The sequence below is a fragment of the Dasypus novemcinctus genome, chromosome 4 (assembly GCF_030445035.2).
Source record: "Dasypus novemcinctus isolate mDasNov1 chromosome 4, mDasNov1.1.hap2, whole genome shotgun sequence".
NCBI classification, from domain to species: Eukaryota; Metazoa; Chordata; class Mammalia; order Cingulata; family Dasypodidae; genus Dasypus; species Dasypus novemcinctus.
The window spans coordinates 85,934,046-85,955,787 of record NC_080676.1 but is presented as its reverse complement, the minus strand read 5'-3'; positions in this window follow the sequence as shown (position 1 = coordinate 85,955,787).

Sequence of the window (21,742 nt, the reverse complement as noted above, 5' to 3'; positions counted from 1 at the left end):
GTTGGCATAAGAGCTAAGTAGGGCCAATTGTTACCCTTTGGGAGGAATTGCTATAGTTGCAGGGAGAGAGAGAGGATCTTTTTTGAGTTTACGAGTTGAAAAGATCACTACAAGATGAGAGTAACTGGGGAGCACTACCATTTAGAAACAATAAGCCAACGCGGAGGAAAGAAAGTTAAGAGAGAATGAGGTATGGCTAAGGACATTGTTTAAGCTCTTAGGCAAAGGTATACCTGAAACCAGAAAACACCCAGACTTATAAAATGTATCAGCCAATTAATACCTTCTCTTTTAAGACAGGTTTACTCAGTGTGACAGTTTGAGATTATTTATATACCCCCAAAAGAGAGATTATGTTTGTGAATTTACCTATTCCTCTGGATGTGATATCCTTTGAATGCATTAAATTTAGCTGACATGTCTTGATTAAATTACCTGTCACAATTAGGGCTTTGATTCGACCATGTCAGTAGGGCATAACTCAGATTGAGTCCTCCCCCCTTGGAGGACTGATATAAATGGGCATTCACTCATGAAGACACATGGAAGGGGACAGAACTTGGTCATTTTGGTCCTGCCATTTACAAGGAAGGAGAAGTTTCAAACACCTAAAGCCCCAGGAAGAGAGATGAGTCATTTGTCTGGTAGTTTGCTGATGAAGAGAATAGAGCAGCTGAGTAGCTGAGAAAGACTGGAAAGAAAGGAGTCCTATGCCAGACTGAGATAGGAAGCCTGAGAGACAAGCCCCATGCCAACCTACAGCTGAGGCAGGAAGAAACTGGGCCAGCGGAGCGTTAAAGGAAGAAGGAAGGAGAGAACAGGCAGATGTTCCCTGCCATTTTACTTCAACAAGTGGCAACTAACTTTGGTGAAAAAGCAGCCTTGAGTTGGACTCTTTAGGGCCTTGTAACTGTAAGCTTTTATCCCAAATAAATACCCTTATAAAAGTCAACAGATTTCTGGTACTTGGCATCAGCACCCCTTTGACTAAGGCTCTAATGCATAATTTACGTAGTGTAAAATTCACATTTTAGGATGGACAGCTCCATGAATTATGATCAATGTATAAAGGTTGTATAACCTCCACCACAATATGATATTTCCATCACCCCTGTGGTGGTTTGAAACTGTATGTACCTCCAGAAAATAATTTCTTAAGACTAATTCATTCCTTCAAAACTGTAATCTCATAAGCTAATAAATTCCCATTGTTTAAAGTCAGTCCATTTATGGCATCTGCTTTGAGCAGTTTAGCAAACTGAAACAACCCCTGAAAGTTCCCACATGCCATTTGCAGTCAGTCCCCCTCACAGCCATCCCTGGCAACCACTGATCAGTTTTCCTTATCCTTGTAGTTTTGCGTTTTCTGGAATGTCATGCAAATGGAATCATCAAGTATATAGTCTTTTTTATATTAATTTTATTGAAATATATTCATAAACCATAAAATCCATCTAAAGTGTACAACCAATGGCATCTGGTATAATCACAGAGTTGTGCATTCATCACTGCAATCAATATTATAGCATTTTCATTTTCCCAAAAATATAAACACCTTTACCCCTTAGTAGTCACCTCTAAATCCCTCTATCCTTCCCCTGCCCTAAGTATTTTGCTTTTGACTATTGCTTATTTCACTTAACTTAATGCATTTCAGATCCATTCATGTTGTTGCAATTATTAGTAGTTTTTTTTTCTTTTTTATTGCTAAGTAGTATTCCATTGTATGGCTATGCCACAGTTTATCCATTTACCAATTCATGAGCATTCGAGCTGTTTCCAGTTTTTGGCAATTATGAAAAGATATCATAATATATGTTTGCATATAGGCTTTCGTATGAACTGTATTTTCATTTCTTCAGATAAATATGTAAGAATGAGATTTCTGGGTTTATATGTTAAATATATATTTAAATTTACAACAAACTACCAAACTGAATTCCAAAGCAGCTGTACCATTTTGTATTCTCATCAGCAATGAAAATTCTTAATATTCTGCTACCTCACAAACATTTGATTGTTATGTGTGGATGTGTTTTTAACTTGAACAATTCTAATAGGCATGCAGTGGTATCTCAAAGTGGTTTTAATGAAAAATGATATTAAGCATCTTTTTATATGCTTATATTTCATCCACATATTTTTAATAAGTATCTGATCAAATCTTTGTCCATTTTTTTATTGTTTCTTAATATTACATTAGGAGAATACTGTATATATATTCTAAATACAAGTCCTTTATCAGATATCATTTCTCAAATATGTACTCCCACTCTGTGACTTGTCTTTTCATTTTCTTAGCAGTGATTTTGAAAAAGCAGAATTTGTAAATTTTGAGGAAGTCCACTTTATTAATTATTTTCTTTTATGGTTAATGCTTTTTGTATGCTATTTAAAAGATCTTTGTTAAACCTAAGGCCATGAAGACTTTTTTCTATGTATTTTTCCCTAGAAGTGATATAGTTTTAGGTTATACTTCTAGAATTAGAATCACTTTGGGTATAATTCTTGAGTATAGTGTTCACCCTTTTAAATATAATTTAAATTGAGTTTCTGTCCCTTGTATCTAAAAAGTCTTGGCCAAGATGCAGTGCTTCACAAATGTTTAAAGACAAATAGGGAAACAGATATGGGTCAAGCAATTTGGCTCCCATTTAGTGTATAGGAGGTCCAGGGTTTGATTCCTGGGACCTCCTGGTGAAGACAAGCTGGCCTGTGGGGTGAGCTGGCCTGTGTGGTGAGCTGGCCTGAGCAGAGAGCTGGTACAGTAAGATGACACAACAAAAAGAAGCACAGCAGACCAGGGAGCTGAGTTGACACAAGAGATTGAGTGCCTCTCTCCCACTCCTGAAGGTCGCAGGGTCACTTCCTGGTGCTGTTTAAAGAGAAGACAAGCAGACACAGAAGAACACACAGCAAATGGACACAGAGAGCAGATAGCGAGTGCAAAACAATTGGGGGGGGGGGGGGATATAAAAAAAATCTTTAAAAATAAAAAAATAAAGAGAAATATTTTAAGAAAGGACTTGAGCAGTAGAGAGAAATTTCTAGATAGCTTGTTGATTCTTCTCCAAATCAATTTGGAGATTTCAATGAAAATCCCATTTAGATGTATTTATTTGTTTATTGATTGGTATTTGAGAAAGTGAATTTTTAACTTGGAAGAATAGATGGGTGAGAATAACAATAAATATTTTTAAAGTGAATAGGAACAAAGAGACTTAGGCTATACAATATTACAACATACAATAAATTACAACAATCAAATCAGGGTTGCGCTGATAAAAGAATCACAGAAGAATGGAACTTAGTAGAGAGCCTAGAGGCAGGCCTAGCATATGCATTTTATATCAGTATAAAAAAGAACTGTTCAATGAAGGGTACTGGTAAAATTAGTTTGAAAAATAAATGAAATTACATCCTTACCTGGATTTAATAATTCATGTTTAGAATTTGAAGAATGAAACGTTTAGAGGAAGACAGCTTAAAATGTATTCCTGAGCTGATGTCTTCTTGGTCTTTTCTCAAACCACTTTTGCTCCTTCTAGTTTATTTCATTGGATTGCCTGATTGCCCACTTTTTCTAAAGCACTTTTATTGAAATATATTTACATACCATACAATCTATCCAAAGCGTACCGTCAATGGCTTTCAGTATGATCACAGTGTTCTGTGTTCATCACCACAAAGAAGTATTCACTTTTGATGTACACATTTATTTGTGTTGTTTTTTTTTTTTCCTTCTTTTACTCCTCAGATGCATATGTATTCAGGTAAGATTTGTGAAAATATTTTCCACACCAAATTAATTACGGCTTCTAATACATTCCAGAGGGAACATTTTATAATTAACTCTGAGGGAGTGGGTCTGGAGGCAAGGTAGAAGGCCTAGATTGACTGCGGTGTTTCCTGTGAGGTGAACACATTTTTCTTCTCTTCATAGATGCTCCAGCCTGGGGATTAGTGTTTACCTTGATTTAATATCTCATCAGAAGCATGACATCCACAGCAGTCTGGCTGCAACAGGATTAAATGAAGCATGGCTGTTTCTTCAAGATAGACTTAAACCTCAAGCCTTCAGTCCTAGAGGGAGGGGCAGGAGATGAAGAGAGAACAAAAATCTATGAAACCACCAACAATACAGTGAGAAAGAAAAATTTAACCTCCTTTACCACAAGCATAGTTTAGGAACAGAGAGAGGGTTTTCACTCAAGAAATCTAAGGGGTAAGCCCAAGTAAAAGGTGCTTTTGGGCTTACAGGGAAACTGCTCTTAGAGCTTAGCCGCTACTGGACCATTACTCCACACCGTACAAGTGACCTTGGAAAAAAGCGACAGGCTTTGTCTTTCGATGACAAAGAAAGGGAGTTTATTTTCAGTGTTAGGAAACTGAATCCAAAGCCCTGTCAGGATAAATCTTGCCAGAGCAGCATATTCTTTCATGAGCAAGCACATAAATACAAGAAATGCTAAACTAGGGCAGGGTGAGAGCCAGCCCACCTAGAATTCTGCCTCTGGCAAAGAGCCACTGAGTGGCGATGAGAGCTCACCATCACTGGTTTATCTTTCTACCCAACCCCCAGTTTTCTGGGTCCTCTCACCAAACCATTGAAGACATGTGTTCCTGAAATTATTTAAATGTTTCTCAAAACTCTTTGTATTTTTAGATAGTAGTGTCTCTAAAATCACTCAGTGCTGTGTAAAGTGGTCTACCCTTTATTTATTTATTTTTTAAATTTTTTTATTTTTTATTGATTTTGTAAAAATATTACATTAAAAAAAAATATGAGGTCCCATTCAACCCCACCACCCCCACCCCACCACTCCCCCCCAACAACATTCACTCCCATCATCATGACACATCCATTGCATTTGGTAAGTACATCTCTGGGCATCTCTGCACCTCATGGTCAATGGTCCACATCATGGCCCATACTCTCCCCCATTCCATCCAGTGGGCCCTGGGAGGATTTACAATGTCTGGTGATTGCCCCTGAAGCACCGTCCAGGGCAACTCCAAGTCCCAGAGGCACCTCCACATCTCATCTCTTCCTGCCATTCCCCATACCCATCAGCCACCATGTCCACTTTTCCCACTCCAATGCCACCTTTTCTCTGTGGACCTTGGATTGGTTGTGTCCATTGCACCTCTATGTCAAGAGGAGGCTTAGATTCCAAATGGATACTGGATGCAATCCTCCTGCTTTCAGTTGTAGGCACTCTAGGCTCCATGGTGTGGTGGTTATCCTTCTTCAACTCCATCTTAGCTGAGTGAGGTGAGTCCAATAAATCCGACTGTAGGAGCTGGAGTCTGTTGAGGCTCAGGGCTTGGCTATCATATTGTCAGTCCAGAGATTCAAATCCCCTAATTATATCTTAAACCCCAACACCAACTACAATTCCAGTAAAGTGGCATGAAAGTCTTATGAAAAGAGATCCCATCTGAGTCCAGTCTCATCACGCAGAAACACCAGCTCCAAAGAAGGGCCATCTGACATGGCAGTGAACCCCTTCTGCCATGACCATAGAACCCGTGGGTCTCTTTAGCCCTCCAAGGAACCAATACCTGGGGATTGTATCTACTTTATCTGTCTCTTAGACTCTGCTCAGTTGTGCATAAGGGCAATCCTTCTGACAGCCTCCAGACTCTTTCTTAAGGGGAAAAGGAAAGGAGAAATGAGTTTATACCCTTTATTTATTATTAAAATAAATTTTTAATTTGTTCTAAAGCTAACCATTTTCAAGTTTCAGGAGTAGATCTAAATTCTTACATATCAGAGTTTTGGGACTCCCATGTTTATTCTCTCCAAGTTCTTCATGACTTTATGGGCTTCTATCAAACCTTTCACATTGTGGCCACTCCACTCCTCTGCCTCCATGATGTTATTTTAATTATTTCTTTTTTTCTTTCCTTCCCTCCCTTCCTATCTTTCTTCTGTCTTAGTTGCAGTAAGAATTATACATGGTAGGTATTTAAATCATACTCTTTCTTTAAACAATAGCCTTGTAGTCGCTCCTATTTCAGTCAATGCTTAGTGGTAGGAGAAGCAGCAAACCTGTGTAATAAACATGGACTTAAGAGTCAGACAGACCCAGGTTTAAATTCTTCCCATATTATATGCTACCTATATGACCTTGAGTAACTAAGACTTGGTGTTTTTTGTTTTTAAACCCATCTTGAAGAGTCATTGTGAAGATTAAATGATTTGAAAAAAAAACAATGGGTATATAGTTCAACATTATTATAACAAAATCAATCTTATTTTTAAATTAAACCAATCAACACAAATCTCAAGAAAGAGAAGGACTTGTTATCCTGTATATCCTGTACTTTGAGTAACGAGGTAAAAACGTTCAGAGATGCCATTTAAGTGGTGAAAAGAACTGACCTTTTTAACTAGCAAGAGCATGGTAGAGTCATTGACCAATAATTAAAGACATAAATGATTACTTCCCAAGCATACCTGGTAGTAGCAGTCTCCAAGAAGCATAATGATGGGAATTCATGTTAGAGTAAACCTATAACTGTCCAAGAATGGGCTAATGTTTACCATCAAAATCTACTACCTTAAGAAAAACATTCCTATATAATTCTTATCATGAACTTATTTTAAAGCCTTGGCCAACCCATTGGGGAGCTTGTGCCAGTTTGAGTATTTTGTTGGCCTCAGAAAATCTTGATCTTAAAGTGAATCCATTCCTGTGCCTGTAAACCCATTCTTGATTGGACCTTTTGATTAGATTCAATTAAGGAACCCTTTGATTAAATCATTTTTATTAGATCACTTCAGTTAAAGGCCTTTGATTAGATTGTGGTACCCAGGCTGGGTCTTAATTCTTATTGTAGTCCTTTATACATGGAGGACTGAAAAACCACAGACATAGAGAAAAAGCCACAATGATGGAGAGAAGGAACCCGTAGCTTCAGAGAAGAACCCAGGAGATAGAAAAACCATAGAGGGAGTAACCTGAAGCAGAACCAGCAATGAGGCCTGGAAGAGAGGAGAGGAGAGAGACAAGTAGACACTGCCATAGCTAAGCTCATAGCTAAGCTCAGGGAGAGGAAGCCTGGAAGAGAAGGCAGAGACTGGCAGACCCACTATTTTGCCTTGCCTCATGGCAGGAGTCCAAGATCGCCAGCAGCTGGTCTTTGGTGAGACAGCATCTCTGATGATGCCTTGATATGGATGTTTTCACAACCTCAGAACTGTAAGCTTGTAACCTAATAAATTCCCATTGTAAAAGCCAGCCCATTTCTGGTATATTGCATTGGTAGCCTTTAGCAAATTAAAACAGGGTTCTTGAACAAGAGTTGCCCATCATCATGTCACCTTTTGGACCAAAATTGCTAGAAATTTGTACCCTACTTCATTCAGTCACTGAATGTGGGCTGCCCTAGGAAATGCATGAACTTGGGAGAGACAAATCTCAACATCTGAGCCAGACCTTGAAGGAGTAAACTCTGTCTACTGACTGCATGTCCCATGGTAGGTGCAAGTTATTTTTTGTGTTCTAGTTCTTCCTTAAACAGAGGTAAGGGTGGTACATCTCCTTGTCTACCACAATATGATATTGTCTATGATGATATATTCAAGTGCTTTCTATGTCTTTATTCCTACTTCTTTAATAAAATCTCTGGCCAGGTTGCAACATGCATTACTTATTGCTGTGTAACAGAACACTACAAAATTTAGTGGTTTAAAATGATAATGATTTATGATTTCTCACAGTTCTCTGTGTTGTCTGGGATTAACTGAGTGATTCTTCTCATGGTCTTACCTGAGGTTACTCATCTGAGTTATCTTCTTACCTGAGGTCACTCATAGGGTTGTTTTCTTTCTCAGTCAAGGATGGAAGGTCTAAGATGGCTTTACTCACATGTATCAGACTTTGATGTTGGCTGCTGGGTCTCTTTCTCCATACCATCTCTCATCCAGTAGTCTAGCTTGCTTCTTTACATGTCATTAGGAGTGTTCTAAGAGGTGAATTTGGAAACTAAAGGCCTTTTAAGCACTAGATCCCAGAATTGGCTACATTATTTTATTGATAAAAGCAAGCCAAAAGGTTAGTCAGATCCAAGGGATGGTAAAATAGATAATTCTGGATGGGAAGAGCTGAAAAATGTGGCTCCATGTTCTAGTCTACCAGTTTATTATCTTACTTCTGATGAAAAATATGCTCACCCTCATCCTCCAAAATTCTCACCTCATTATGGCATCATGATTAAGTTTGAAGCATAAGATTGAAATGTAACTTGGAGTAGAACTTGATCATTTTCATTACCATAGACATGGTTGTGTCAAAGACAACGTGCCATCTAAGAGCTCCCATTTTAAAAAGACAAACTCTTTGATGTCCTCATTGATTCAAGTTGCTTCCTACTTTCTGCAATGAGGTTGGCAGATTTTTCTGAGTGACTTTCATATCTGAAAATACCTATTAGTAAAAGATCTTTAGTAAAGACTGCAGGCACAATTCACATCATATGTTATTAAATACCAGAGCCATCAGTATAGGAAATAAGACCTCTTAATCTGGATTTGATCATCTGTGAGGCAAATAGGCTTTTCAGATGGCTCATTCCATGAGTAACTCCTATTTGAGCCCCAAAGTGTAGAAGGCATGTTTGTCAAATATTCCTTAAAAACTGTTTTACTTTCAAGAAAAAATTGGGACTGGTGCTCATTTTACTTCTCTCAAATTATGGCAGATCATTCAAAATTTATTGGATTGGTCCACAGCTATTGTGAGGAAGTATGCTTATGAGAGAGGCATCTTGACATTCACACTGTTTTCATCTACCTTTTAGGAGTTGTGAACCCTTTAAAAATCTAATGCAATCTCTAGAACTTCTTCCCAGAAAAATGATCATGCACTCAGGGTTTTGGGAGTCATGGATCCCCTGAAGTCTTTCATGATAATGCTATAGTTCTTAAAATTTAGGAGGCATTTTAATCATTTGAGTGGTTTGGCAACAAAGGTAGACACCAAGGTTCCAGTTTCCCACATTTGTGATTGGAGCAGACCTTAATAAGAACCAGGTATGTGCATTTTAACAAAATTTTCAGATTCTAATGCAGGTTATATTTGGTTGCATTTTGAGAAATTGAGGAGTACATGAATCTCAAATTAAACTTTTTATCTCTCTAGATATACACTGAAGAGACTAAAATTGGCAAATGAGTTATTTTGCCTTTCCTCTGATTCCAGTCCACTTCACAAGAATGTCAGTTATTATAATACCTGTTACACCTAAGTCATCTAATGATGACACTGAAGTAAACTACAACTGGATTAAGTATATAGTTATGCATAGCAATATAATACTGCCTTAGTTGCAATTTTTAAAATCTCTTGATTATATATTAAAAAATACCCCCAAACTGCTATCAGAGACTAAACATCAAATATTTACATTCTTCAAATGTTTTTTCTAATTACTGTTAACTTATGTGTATCCATTTTCACATAGTTGGAATCTTTGTGGTGATCTGCTTCTTTCTTGTAACATTTTTCCATATGCAGTACTATAGGTATTTCCATGTGTTAATATCACTCACATACTTGCTTTTCTTCCCTCCCCCCACCCTCCTGTTTTTTTCTGTCTGTGTCTCTTCGCTGTGTGATCTTCTGTATTTATTTCTCCTTTTGTCGTCTCCTTTTTCTCCTCTAGGATTCACTGGGATTAGATCCTGAGGACCTCTGATGTGGAGACAGGTTACCTGTCTCTTGAGCCACCTCGGTTCCTGGTTTCTGTTATGCTTTGCCTTGCCTCTCCCCTTGGTCTCTCTTTTGTTGCATCATCATCTTGCTGTGTGACTTACTTGCATGGGCACCCGGCTTGCTGGGCAGGTACTAGCTTGCCATGCGGGCATGCTTTTTTTTTAACCTGGAGGCCCCAGGGATTGAACCTGGGGCCTCCCATATGGTAGGTGGAAGCCCAGTCACTAGAGCCACATCTGCTTCCCCATACTTGTTTTTTTTTAATAGTTAAATTATTCCACTCTGCTGCGGTGCTAGAATGTGTTTGTTCTTATTGATAGGCTTTGGGATGCAGATAATGTTTAATATCACAGTTATGTAGTAGTACCTCTTTTTTTAAATGATTATTAAGAGTAGGATTTATTAAGTGAAAACAGCATTGAAACAAGTCTTGAAAGATACTTGGGTTTTGGAATCAATATATAACTAGCCCACAGAGAGTGGGAAAAAAATTGAACCAAAAATATAATCAAGAAAATAAAAAATAATTTTAGGTACCACTAAGGATGGTGTGATTAGATCTTGGACAGAAACATGGCAATGAAAAATTGATTAAAAAAGAAGAAGAGATAGAAAGTAGTTTATTTCACAAGAAAAAGATAACTATTTTCTTATGCTTGTAAGCATGTCAATGGGCAATTGCATGATCTAGAAAAAGAAGTACATTACAATGATATTGGGGAGCAGATGTGGCTCCCGCCTCCCACATGGGAGGTCTCAGGTTCAGTCCCCAGTGCCTCTTGCAAAACGAAAACAAACAACAAGCAAAACAAGTGAAAAAACCAACTCAGGGAAGCCAATGTGGCTCAGTGGTTGAGCACACATTCACTTGTAAAAAGACCTGGGTTTAATTACCAGTCTCTGGTACCACACACACAAAAAGTTATAGGGCGGCGGACTTGGCCCAGGGGTTAGGGCGTCCGTCTACCACATGGGAAGTCCGTGGTTCAAACCCCAGGCCTCCTTGACCTGTGTGGAGCTGGCCCATGCGCAGTGCTGATGCGCGCAAGGAGTGCCGCGCCACGCAGGGGTGCCCCCGCGTAGGGAAGCCCCACGTGCAAGGAGTGCGCCCTGTAAGGAGAGCTGCCGAGCGCGAAAGAAAGTACGGCCTGCCCAGGAATGGCGCCGCACACACGGAGAACTGATACAACATGACTCAACAAAAAGAAACACAGATTCCTGTGCCACTGACAACAGAAGCAGACAAAGAAGATGCAGCAAATAGACATAGAGAACAGACAACCGGGGTGGGGGAGTGGGGAAGGGGAGAGAAATAAATAAATAAATAAATAAATAAATAAATCTTTAAAAAAAAAGTTATTGTGTGGTGTTCCACAGACCCCCTAAATAGACAAAATATTTTTCCCCTATGGAAGATTAAAAAACCAGCTCAGGGTTTAGATATTGAAGTTATAGGAAACTTCAGCTGTCTTGAAATCTGTTGGAAGTCTAATCTGGCTAAAAGGAGGGCAACTGGTATTATTTTGACAACTAGACTATTTTATTACTGAGAAAGTAAGAGAATCAATGTAGGCAAAAATCATCCTGGACTTGATTTTAACTAAGAAGAGACACGGATTATTAGCATTAACACTAAATGCCTAATACCAAAGTAAAGAAACACTGAAATTAGTTATTCATGTGCCTTAGACTTGAAAAGCCACTTTCAAAAAAGCTTCCTTGAGTCTCTGAAAGGGGAAATAGATAATAAAGGATGGAAAGTTCTAAAAATGTAATTTTGACTGTACAAAATTTTTGAAAAGTTCAAAGAGAAAGTCAAAAGAAAAGACATCTAAGGGAAACAATGCAACTACACAGGTATTTCATTCTAAGTCCAGGTTCATAAAGGGCTTCGAAAAAAGACATAGAGACATATAATGAAAGATGAATATAAAGGAATGACAAGGATGTAAGAAAAGTACCAAGAAACCTAAAGCACATATGAGCTGAGCTTTGGAGAGAGAGATAGGAAAAAAAAAAGATGACAAAAGTAGTTATTCCAACTATTACCATTAAGAAACTATAGGTTCATGGCATCAAAGAAAGTGGCCAAAATACTTTAAGCCCTCCATATACTGTCCCAGTTATCAAAGGGAGACATAGTTAATGCAAGAAAGTATGAACTAAAAGGCTTAATTTTCATTCTTATTGGCTTTGGGATCATATTTTTAAATAGAATACTTTTGAACCTTTAGAAAAGAATGTGGTGATCACTAGGAATCAATATACATTCACTGAGAATAAATGCAGCCATATTGGTTTCATATCATTTTGAAATAGTGATTGACTCTTAATTCAGGGAAAAGTAATTGATTTAGTGCATACTGACTTCAGCGAAGGATTTGCTAATTTTTCCTTGATGTTGTTTAGGATAAAATGTTAAAGGACTTCATGAATTATTAAGCAAATTTATAACTTCTTTTTAACAGCTGCTGTAATATTTATTTGCTATTCATTTTACCAGAAAATGTCTCTGTCCTTGGCACTATTCAATTCAAAATTTCTGCTAATGAATTGAATGAAGGAATGTGTTGTGTAATGTATAGCACACATGAGATATAGATAAAAACAAATCTCATGGAAACATTTTTGTATAAAATGTTCTTACCTGGATTGACAACTGGACATGATAAATGAATCTGAGTATGGGAGAGTCATGCTAAACTACAATGATGCTTTGTTGAATATTATTAAATTTCCCTCTTTGAAAGGAACTGAGTGTTTACCCCTCTGTGGTAGGCTGAATAATGTATGCATCCCCCCTCCCTGTGATGTCCGTATCCTAATCCCTAGAACTTGTGAATATATTACCTTACCTTATAAAAGGGACTTTGCAGACATGATTAAGTAAAGGATCTTGAGATGGGAAGATTATCTTGCATTATCTAGGTGAACTCATGGACGTAATGGAATGGAGTCCCTTTATGAGGGAGAGGAGGGTCAGAATCAGAGAAGAAGATGTGAGGATGGAAGCAAAGGTTGGAGCAGTGCAGGGCAATAAGCCAAGGAATTGAAGCTCTAGAAGGTGGAAATCTCTACAATTTGGAAGAGGTGAGGAAATGGATTTTTTCATAGAACTGCCAAAAGGAATACTGCCTTGCTAACCCATTTTGGATTCTGGCTTCTAGAACTCTAAGATAAATTTATGTTGCTCTAAACCACCACAAGCTTAGTCGTTTAAAATGCATCAGTAGGAAACTAATACACCCACAAACAGAAAACTAAAGGATATATGATAGGATCTGACATAAATTTCTAGTTTCTCCTGAAGGATGAACAGGTGATAGCCATTACTAGTGGGGCTGAACAACTCTTCTCATCTAATTTGAACCCACTTTGACATATCCTACATTGTTATTTTTTTTCCATTTTGTCCTACCATAGCATTACTGCTTCTTGCTTCAGTGCCTTTATTACCTGGCACTGTGCTAATTTTTAGTTCATGGAAACAGCCTTTCAGTGCAGGCTTTTCATCAGATGAGGTCACTGAAGGTATCATTGCCTCCAAAGGTTGGTACTACCTATAGGGTAGCTCTGTCTTTCAGTCCAAATGTTTTGTGTTGGTATCCTTTTTGTCGTGATGTGTCCTCTGCTCTGGCACCATACTTCTTTGTGCACTGTGTCAACAAGGGGGGAGTTTTAAATACCTTTGGAGAAAGAGTGTACTCAGTTGAAAAAGAAACCTAATTACAGTGATTTCAGGGTTGAAACAAATCTTATCAGTAAAATGTGGAGGCATCAGGCTAATTGAATGATAGAGGAGAATTGGCAGAGGACCAATAAGTACCAAATTTTTAAAATAATTAATTGATAAATTACTCAAACAACTGAAGCCATTTTTAATAATTCAAATTAAGGAATGACAGTCATTTGCACAGGGAAGGATAGGGGTAAGAATCTTTCTTGTCATAGAACCACCCCCTTGAATTCTTTAAGAGTTTAGTAATTTATTCTGGGATTTAGTTCTGCATTTAACTAGCTCAGTCCAGCAGTTCAAGTTTGAATCAAAGGATGACACAATCACAAAAGCCAGAAGTTATAACAAAAGCAAGCTTTACATTCAATCAGTAAACCAATGGGTAATCACCACCCATGTTCTCATAAAAAAAGAGATAATGCCTTTTTTGTGAGGCAGGGAATAAATCATCAGAAGTCTACCAACAGCACACTCCCAAGAATCCTCAATACAATATAAACTGTCTGGAAAAGGGTGATAGAACCACATGCCCTCATTAAAAAATACTTCATTTTGAAAGCAACATTTTGAAAAACATAATATAAGATAAACTGGTCATAAAAAACTTTGGTCACTCTACAAACAACTTGACAACTGGCTCATTTTACAACATGAAAGATAGGTCTAGTCTAAGGTGAGGAATCATAAAATGATCAAAAAAGTGTTTGAAAACAAGATTGGGGCTAACACACACAAAATATTTTCCCCAATAAATATTCAGCCCAATAAATAGTTAGCACCAAGGGCACAAAATAAACCAGCAACTTTCAAGTAATAGAGAGAACTGGCCAAATTGGAAAGGGAAAATACCTGATCAGTGAAAAATATTGGGATTGACCAGGGTGCATCCTAGTCCACACCTATGCCAAAACCAAAACCCATATCTGAATCCACTTAGTCTTCATCAGAATTGTTAGCTCTGCCCTAACTAGGAATCTATTATTAGTTAAGGGGATTACAGGGAAATATATGTCAGTCTTTTAGTATTACAATATGTATCAAGGAAAATGTCAAAGACTGTTCTACATTGAAGAACCAGCCTGGTCTTAGCGAGATCTGACAGCAAAGATAGCTTCCACAAGGCCATTCCAAATTAGCCAACTGAAATTATTTCAGTGCTTCTCATTTCAGTCTTCCAATCAGATAGAGAGAACAACATAAATAGAGCATTTCCTTAGTTTGTCAACAATAGGCATAAAAAACTAATAATAAGGAGTTAAAAAATCAGACTGCTAAGCACTTTATGTTGGGGGGTATGGAAAGGAGACTCCAAAATTTGAAGAGATTGTTACTTGAATGCCATCTAATTGAGCAGTCCTATGACACATTGTTCTCATCTGGGGCTGCTCCAATGCCTACACTCACAGCTGACCTTGATACTATCTGCCAGAATTCCTATCTGACCTCTCTCCCTCAACAATCCTGTAAGTTCTTTAAGACCCAGTTTAGATGTTATTATCTCTGACAAGCTAAAAATCCTGGCCTGGGCTAGATACTCCCTTTTCTGAGAATGCTGGACTCTTTTTCTCCCTCACTCCCTCTCTTCCTTCTCCTGTAGCATTTCAGTTTATTATTTTACTTACTGGTTTAAAGAATTTGAGAGAAGTGACTGTCTTTTTTTTTTTTTTTTTGCAGCTGCAGTCATAGCCAATTCTGACATAATGTAGACACATAATGGATTTATTGAATAAATGAAAAAAAAATGAATGCATCCATGACTACTCTATAACCAGAATAGAACAGACTTCTACAAGAACAAAGTTCTTAGCAGTGGTCTCTAAAGATAGGACTTCAGAGTTTAATGGTCTCTGCCAGAAATTGTCTCATGAGGGCAATGAATTAGTCTGCATTATTCACTGCTGTGTCCCTAGAACCTAGAACAGTGACTGATAGGCAAAAGATTCTTAGTAAGTGTTAAATGAATGATTAAATGAAAATCAGTGAACAGAGAATATTTGAAATAAAGCTCTTTCCCAAACATCTATGGGGAGAATCTCAAAGGTGACCATAATAATAGCTTGGATGGTATTTTACTGTTCACAAAACAAACTTACATCATTTAATTCTCTTACACACATTGCTCTGTGGTTTTTATTATAACTACCCCCATTTGGCAGATGAGGATGAAACTCGAGCTGAGATAATGACATAGCCAGAAGTTGAGCCCTGGTTCTATGACGCCAAAATCTGTGATATTTTCACTACACTGTACTTTTTCTATCCATGACATTACACTTAATAATCAGGTGAAAAAGAGAACCTCTTTGCAGAGGTAACGCAGCTTTGTTTCAAAAATAGACATTTGAAAGGTCTAGCCACAAAATGAGTAGAAATAAAATAAATTGTTATGGTTCCCTGAATGACATAAAAGGAAGATGGAGTAAGATACTATGTCTGGGGTGCAATTCTTCTCTGTAAAAGTAGGATAAAATCAATGACAAAGATCTTTTATGAGATATTCCATTGACAGAGAAGGATCTAATTTCTAACACAGGGAGTAAAACTATCAGTATGCATGCCTTCAGTGACAAGCAGCTGACAAGTCCTGGAATAACCCAGAAAGTGTAAATTTTTTTGTGAGAATAAATATAATCACTGATTATTTGTAACTGTATTGTAAGTAGTAATAAATAGTGATGACATGGGGAAAAACTATAAGGATTATTATTTCATCTATTGTATCTAGTGAAGATGATATCAGTTCAACTTCTAGATGTGCAAAGAGATGCTTGGAGGTGTCTTTGTAACCCAACCCTAACCCTCTTCATCCAGTCAGTGATCTGTTTAAAGGCATTGCCTGAGCTACCTACTACACCTCTGTGGTGGGCTGAATAATGTCCGCCGCCCACCCCCAAAGACAGCCACATCCTAGTCCCTGTAATCTGGGAATGTTCTTTTACATGACATAAAGGGTATTTGAAAATGTGATTAATTTAAGGGATCTTGTGACAGGGAGATTATTTTGAATTATCCAGGAGGATCCTAAATGCAATAAAATGTAACCTCACAAGAGAGAGACAGAGGAAGATTTGACATAGACAGAAGAGACGGCAATGTGACCAGGAGGCAGAGATTGTGCGGCGGCTTGCTCGGTCGGTAGAGGTGGGGTCTGGCTGTGGACGAGGGGTCGGTCCCGCTTGGGATGAGGGATCGGTCCCGCTTGGGACGAGGGGTCGGTCCGGCAGCAGACGAGGGATCGGTCTCACAAGGGGTTGCGCGGTTTGGCTGACGGGGTCGCCCGGTGAAGCCGGCGACGAGGGGGTCACCCGGAGAAGCAGGCGACGAACTGGGGACAAGGGAGGCCAGGCCCTTGTCGGGGGCTCTCAGGACTGGAGGGCGCACGGCAGAAGAACTACCGTGGAGACAAGGTAAACACGCAAGTCCACTTTATTGAGGGAGAGGCAACAGTTTTATAGGGGCTGGGGAAGGCTGATTGGTCGAAGCCACGCCCTGTTCTGATTGGTTGCCTGCGAAAGGTCAGTGGGCGGTACTGGACGGGGGAGGGGTGGTGGTTAGGGATTGGCTGTCGCTGTTGCTGGGGGAAGGGGCAGGGTTTAGGGATTGGTGGCTGCTGTTGCTGGGGTGGAGGGCAGACTTGAGTTTCCCGCCCATGCCTGGCTGTTGCTGCTGTCGGGGGGGAGGGAAAAGGGCAGACTGGATTTTTCCGCCCACGCCTGGCTGTTGCTGCTGTCGGGGGAAGGGAAAAGGGCAGACTGGAATTTTCCGCCCTGCGCCTGTGCAGGGAGAAAGAAGAAGAAGGGTGCCACCCCACAGGCATCGTGTGGTGCCATCCGGGAGGAGGGGCGGCCGCGGAAGCATGGCTGCCGAGAAGGGGAGACCCGAGGGCACTCTGTGCCCATGCCGAGCTCCCTTCAGGGGTGGCGGTGAGTCCGACCACCCTATTATGGGGGCAGCCACCCTATTATGGGGGCAGCGGCTTGGCCTGCTGCGGCTGCTCCTCCGCCAGGCCAGCAAACCACACTTCAGCCCGAGGGGTGACCGCAGATTGGAGTGATGTGGCCCTGAAACCAGGAATGTCAACAACCCTCAGAAGCTGGGAGAGACAGAATGGATTCTTCCCTAGAGCCTTCAGAGGGGAGGCACGCTGAAACTGATTTTGCTCATCTGGTTTCCAGAACTGTGAGTGAAAAAATTGTTGGTTAAAGCATTAAGTTTGTGGTAATTTTTTAGATATTGTAGGAAATGAATACACCCACCTATACATATAGCACTAGGAGGTAGTTTTTCAAAACACCTTTCTTTGATATAGCTGAGGAGTTTCGATAGAATCAATGGGAGAAATGAAACTTTTGAACTTGACTCTGCTCCTGAAAGTGGGCAATTGCTTGATACTGGAAAAGGATTCTCTTGTTTATCTTCACTAGAGAGTTCAAACTGTATTTGAATTTTTTTGGATTAACACAGGAAGTAGACAAGTGGCAAATGTGATGCATGGCATAGTCTTACGTTGAATGATCCCTACCAGAGAGTCCGTATAAATTTTCCTAATATTGGTTCTGTTTCTCTGGAGAACCCTGTCTAATATGTAGGACTTTGTTAAGTTTGCCTTCCACATAGATTCTTGAAGTTAGTTCTAAGAACCCAATAGGAGTTACTCATTGAACTCAAAAAATTCAACGGGTATCTTTACTCTCACAATAAGCCTGTTAGGTAGACACATGTATCTTCATTTTATAGATGAAGAAACTGATGTTCAGCAAAAGCTAAATATCTTGCCTAAAGTCACACAGTGAAGATTCAAACCTGGGTTTCAATTCCAATTAGCCTTTTCCAAATTTCAACATAACATCTTGAGTTGGACAACCCTTTTATTGTCCTTTTGTTTGAAAGTCCATTTATATATTCTGTCTGTTTTCTCAAGTGTTAAAAAAGAAAGATTACAAATATACACATGTAAATATTTATATGTATTGTGTATGTCTGTGTGTCACATGTGCATATATATACATTATAAGTCACTGTTCTTGGCTCAGGGAATAAATAGAAGAGTGGAAAAGAAACAAGATCATGGTAATACAAATCTGCCATCCATACGTTTACATTAGGCTTTAAGCAAAAGAGTAATATGGTCTCTTTACAATTCCTGCCTACTGTAGGAAGAATGGATAGGAAGGACCAAGAATGAAAGCAAATAGACTGGTTAGAAGATTGTTTCAAGAATTCAGGAGAGAATGTGATGCCCTGCACTAGGGAAATGACAGTGGAGATGGAGAGAAGAATATGAGCTTGCAACATAGTTTAGAAAGAGAACCAACAGAATTAAAGAAAGATTTGTTGAGAAAATGACTCGGGTTTTTACCTTGGGTAAATAGGGGCCCATGGAAGAGACGGTGGGAGAAACAAATTGGGTAGTCTGGGTAGAGGTAGAAATTTAAAGATCCATTTTGGACACATTAAATTTAATCACTCTCTTAGATACTTAAATAACAAAAATCAAATAGACAATTGAACATATCTTCCAAAGATATGCTCACAGGAATGAGGTCAAGGCAAGAGAAAAACATTTTAAAGTAATGAGCATAGACTTAGAGAGAATAAATGTTGGAAATCTGACATAGTTTTTCTAAGTATCAAGTATACTGCTGCTTATTATATTTACCAGTCTTAATTTTAAATAGCATTATAGTTCCTTGTCACATTTATAACACTTTCTACCTAAATTAAGATTATACAAAATACACTTGAACCCCTTGTTCCATTTATTCTTTTTTTTTTAATTTATTTTTTATTTATTGCCCCCCCCCAGTTGTCTGCTCTCTGTGTCCATTCACTGTGTTCTTCTGTGTTCACTTATATTCTTGCCAGCAGCACTGGGAATCTGTGTCTCTTTTGGTTGTGTCATCTTGCTGCGTCAGCTCTCCATGTGTGTGGTGCCATTCCTGGGCAGGCTGCATTTTTTTTGTGCTGGGCTGCTCTCCTTAAAGGGGACACTCCTTGTGCGTGGGGCTCCCCTATGCGGGGGCACTCCTGCATGGCACAGTACTCCTTGTGCACATCAGCACTGTGTATGGGTCAGCTCATCACATGGATCAGGAGGCCCTGGGTTTGAACTCTGGACCTCCCATGTGGTAGGTAGATGCGCTATCCGTTGAGGCAAAACCGCTTCCCTCATTTATTCTTTAAATCTATGATGCTTAATGAAGTACTTTCTCTATAATCAAGTGAAATGTGATCCTATCTATCCATACTAGGTAGTTTTTTCTTATTAGAGGTGACATTCAAGTTTTAACAGCTTTGTTTTTTTATCAGAAAGAAGTAAGACTGACCCTTTGCAAAAGTAATCACAGAAATTAGAGAAAGAATATCATTGTAAGTATCAGAGTACTGCATGTAATTATATGTCATTTTATTTTAGAAAGTTAAATATTTTTCAGCAGTAACTCCTGCAAGGATAACTTGCTGTACTAAACTACTAGGGATGTTGTAGAATTTTAGTTAGAGATGATTTTTTTTAAAAATTACATATAAATATACTTGAGAAACTCTCTATTATCATTGCTTTTGGCTGAATTGTGACCCTCAAAAAGATATGCAAAAAAAAAAAAAGATATGCATGTCTAAACCTTTGGTATCTGTGAATGGAAATAGGGTCTTTGCAGATGTATTTAGTTAAGATGAGATCATAATGGAGTAGGGCAGTCTCAATCCAATTTTATTGGTTCCCTTACAAGAAAAGGGAAATTTGGACACAGAAACACTGACACATAGGCACAGAGAGGAGAACACCATGTGAAGACAGAGGCAGAGATTGAAGTGATGCATCTACAAGCCAAAGGATGCTGAAAGTTGTCTATATTCATGAGAAGCTAGAAAAGAGCCATGAAACAGATTCTTCTTTATATATTTCAGCAGGAGCAGGTCCTGGCTAAAAACTTGGTTTCAAAACTCTGGCCTCCAGAATTATGAGTGAACAAATTATTGCTGTTTTAAGCCATTAAAATTGTAGGGGTTTGTTATGGAAGCCTTAGGAAACCAGTACAATAATTTCACTAAAAGTGATCAAGTCTGTAGGCACTATGAAGTGATTCATAGTTTTGGCACACAAATATGATCATATAAAATTTACATATTGAATTAACCACTTAAACCTGTACTTTTGTTATTAGCAGGACTGTTATTCCCACATTATGGGAATCCCAGAGGAAGAAGAAGGAAGATAAACCAGCCGAAGGAATATTAAAAGACAATGGAAGAAAACTTCCCAAAAGATGTGAATATGGGCTTCCAAGATGCCAAACAAACACCAAACAGGATAATCTTGAAGACACATGCTTGGACTCATGGTAGTCAAACTATTGAATGCAAAAGACAAGGAGAGATTTCTGAAAGCTGTAAGAGAAATGCAATGTATTATGTACAAGGGAGTCCCAATTTGATTAAGTGCCTCGTCAGAAACAATGCAGGCAAGAAGGCAGTGGGTTGAAATACTTAAAAGTGCAGGAGACTTATTTTATCACTTACCTTATGGTCTATCCTGGAGAATGATCATGTGCTCTAGAGCAGAATGTATATTCTGCTGCTATTGGGTAAAGTCTTCTATTATATGTGTGTATTAGATCTAACTGGTTTGGAGTATCAGTCAAGTCTTCTTTTCCATAATTGATCTTCTGTCTAGATGTTCTATCCATTATTCAATGGATATATTGAAATCCCCTACTATTAATGTAGAACTGTGTCTTTCTCCACTCAGATCTGTTAATGTTTGCTTCATATACTTCGACATTGTGCTGGAAGGACCATATATTTTTATATTATGTTTCTTGTTGGATTAATCTCTTTACCAGTATGTAGTGACCCTCTTTATTCCTTATAAAAGTTTTTGACTTAAAAGTTTATTTTATCTGTTATTAGGATAGCTAACCCAGCTATCTTTTGGTTACTACTTGCATGGTATATATATTTTTTTCCATCCTTTTATTTTCAAAGTACTTATTTCTTTCAATTTAAGGTGAATTTCTTGTAAGCAGCACTTAGTTGGATCATGCTACTTTATCCATTCTGCCAGTCACTGCCTTTTGAGTGTAGAGTTTAATCCATTTATATTTTTTAACTTTAATTTTTAAAGAAGCTTTAGATTACATAAATATTACATAAAAAATATAAGGGATTTCCATATGCGCCACCTCCCCCACTCTCCCACACCAACAACATCTTTCATTAGTATGGTACATTTGTCACAGCTGATGAACACATACCAAAGCACTGCCACCAAATGTGGACTGTA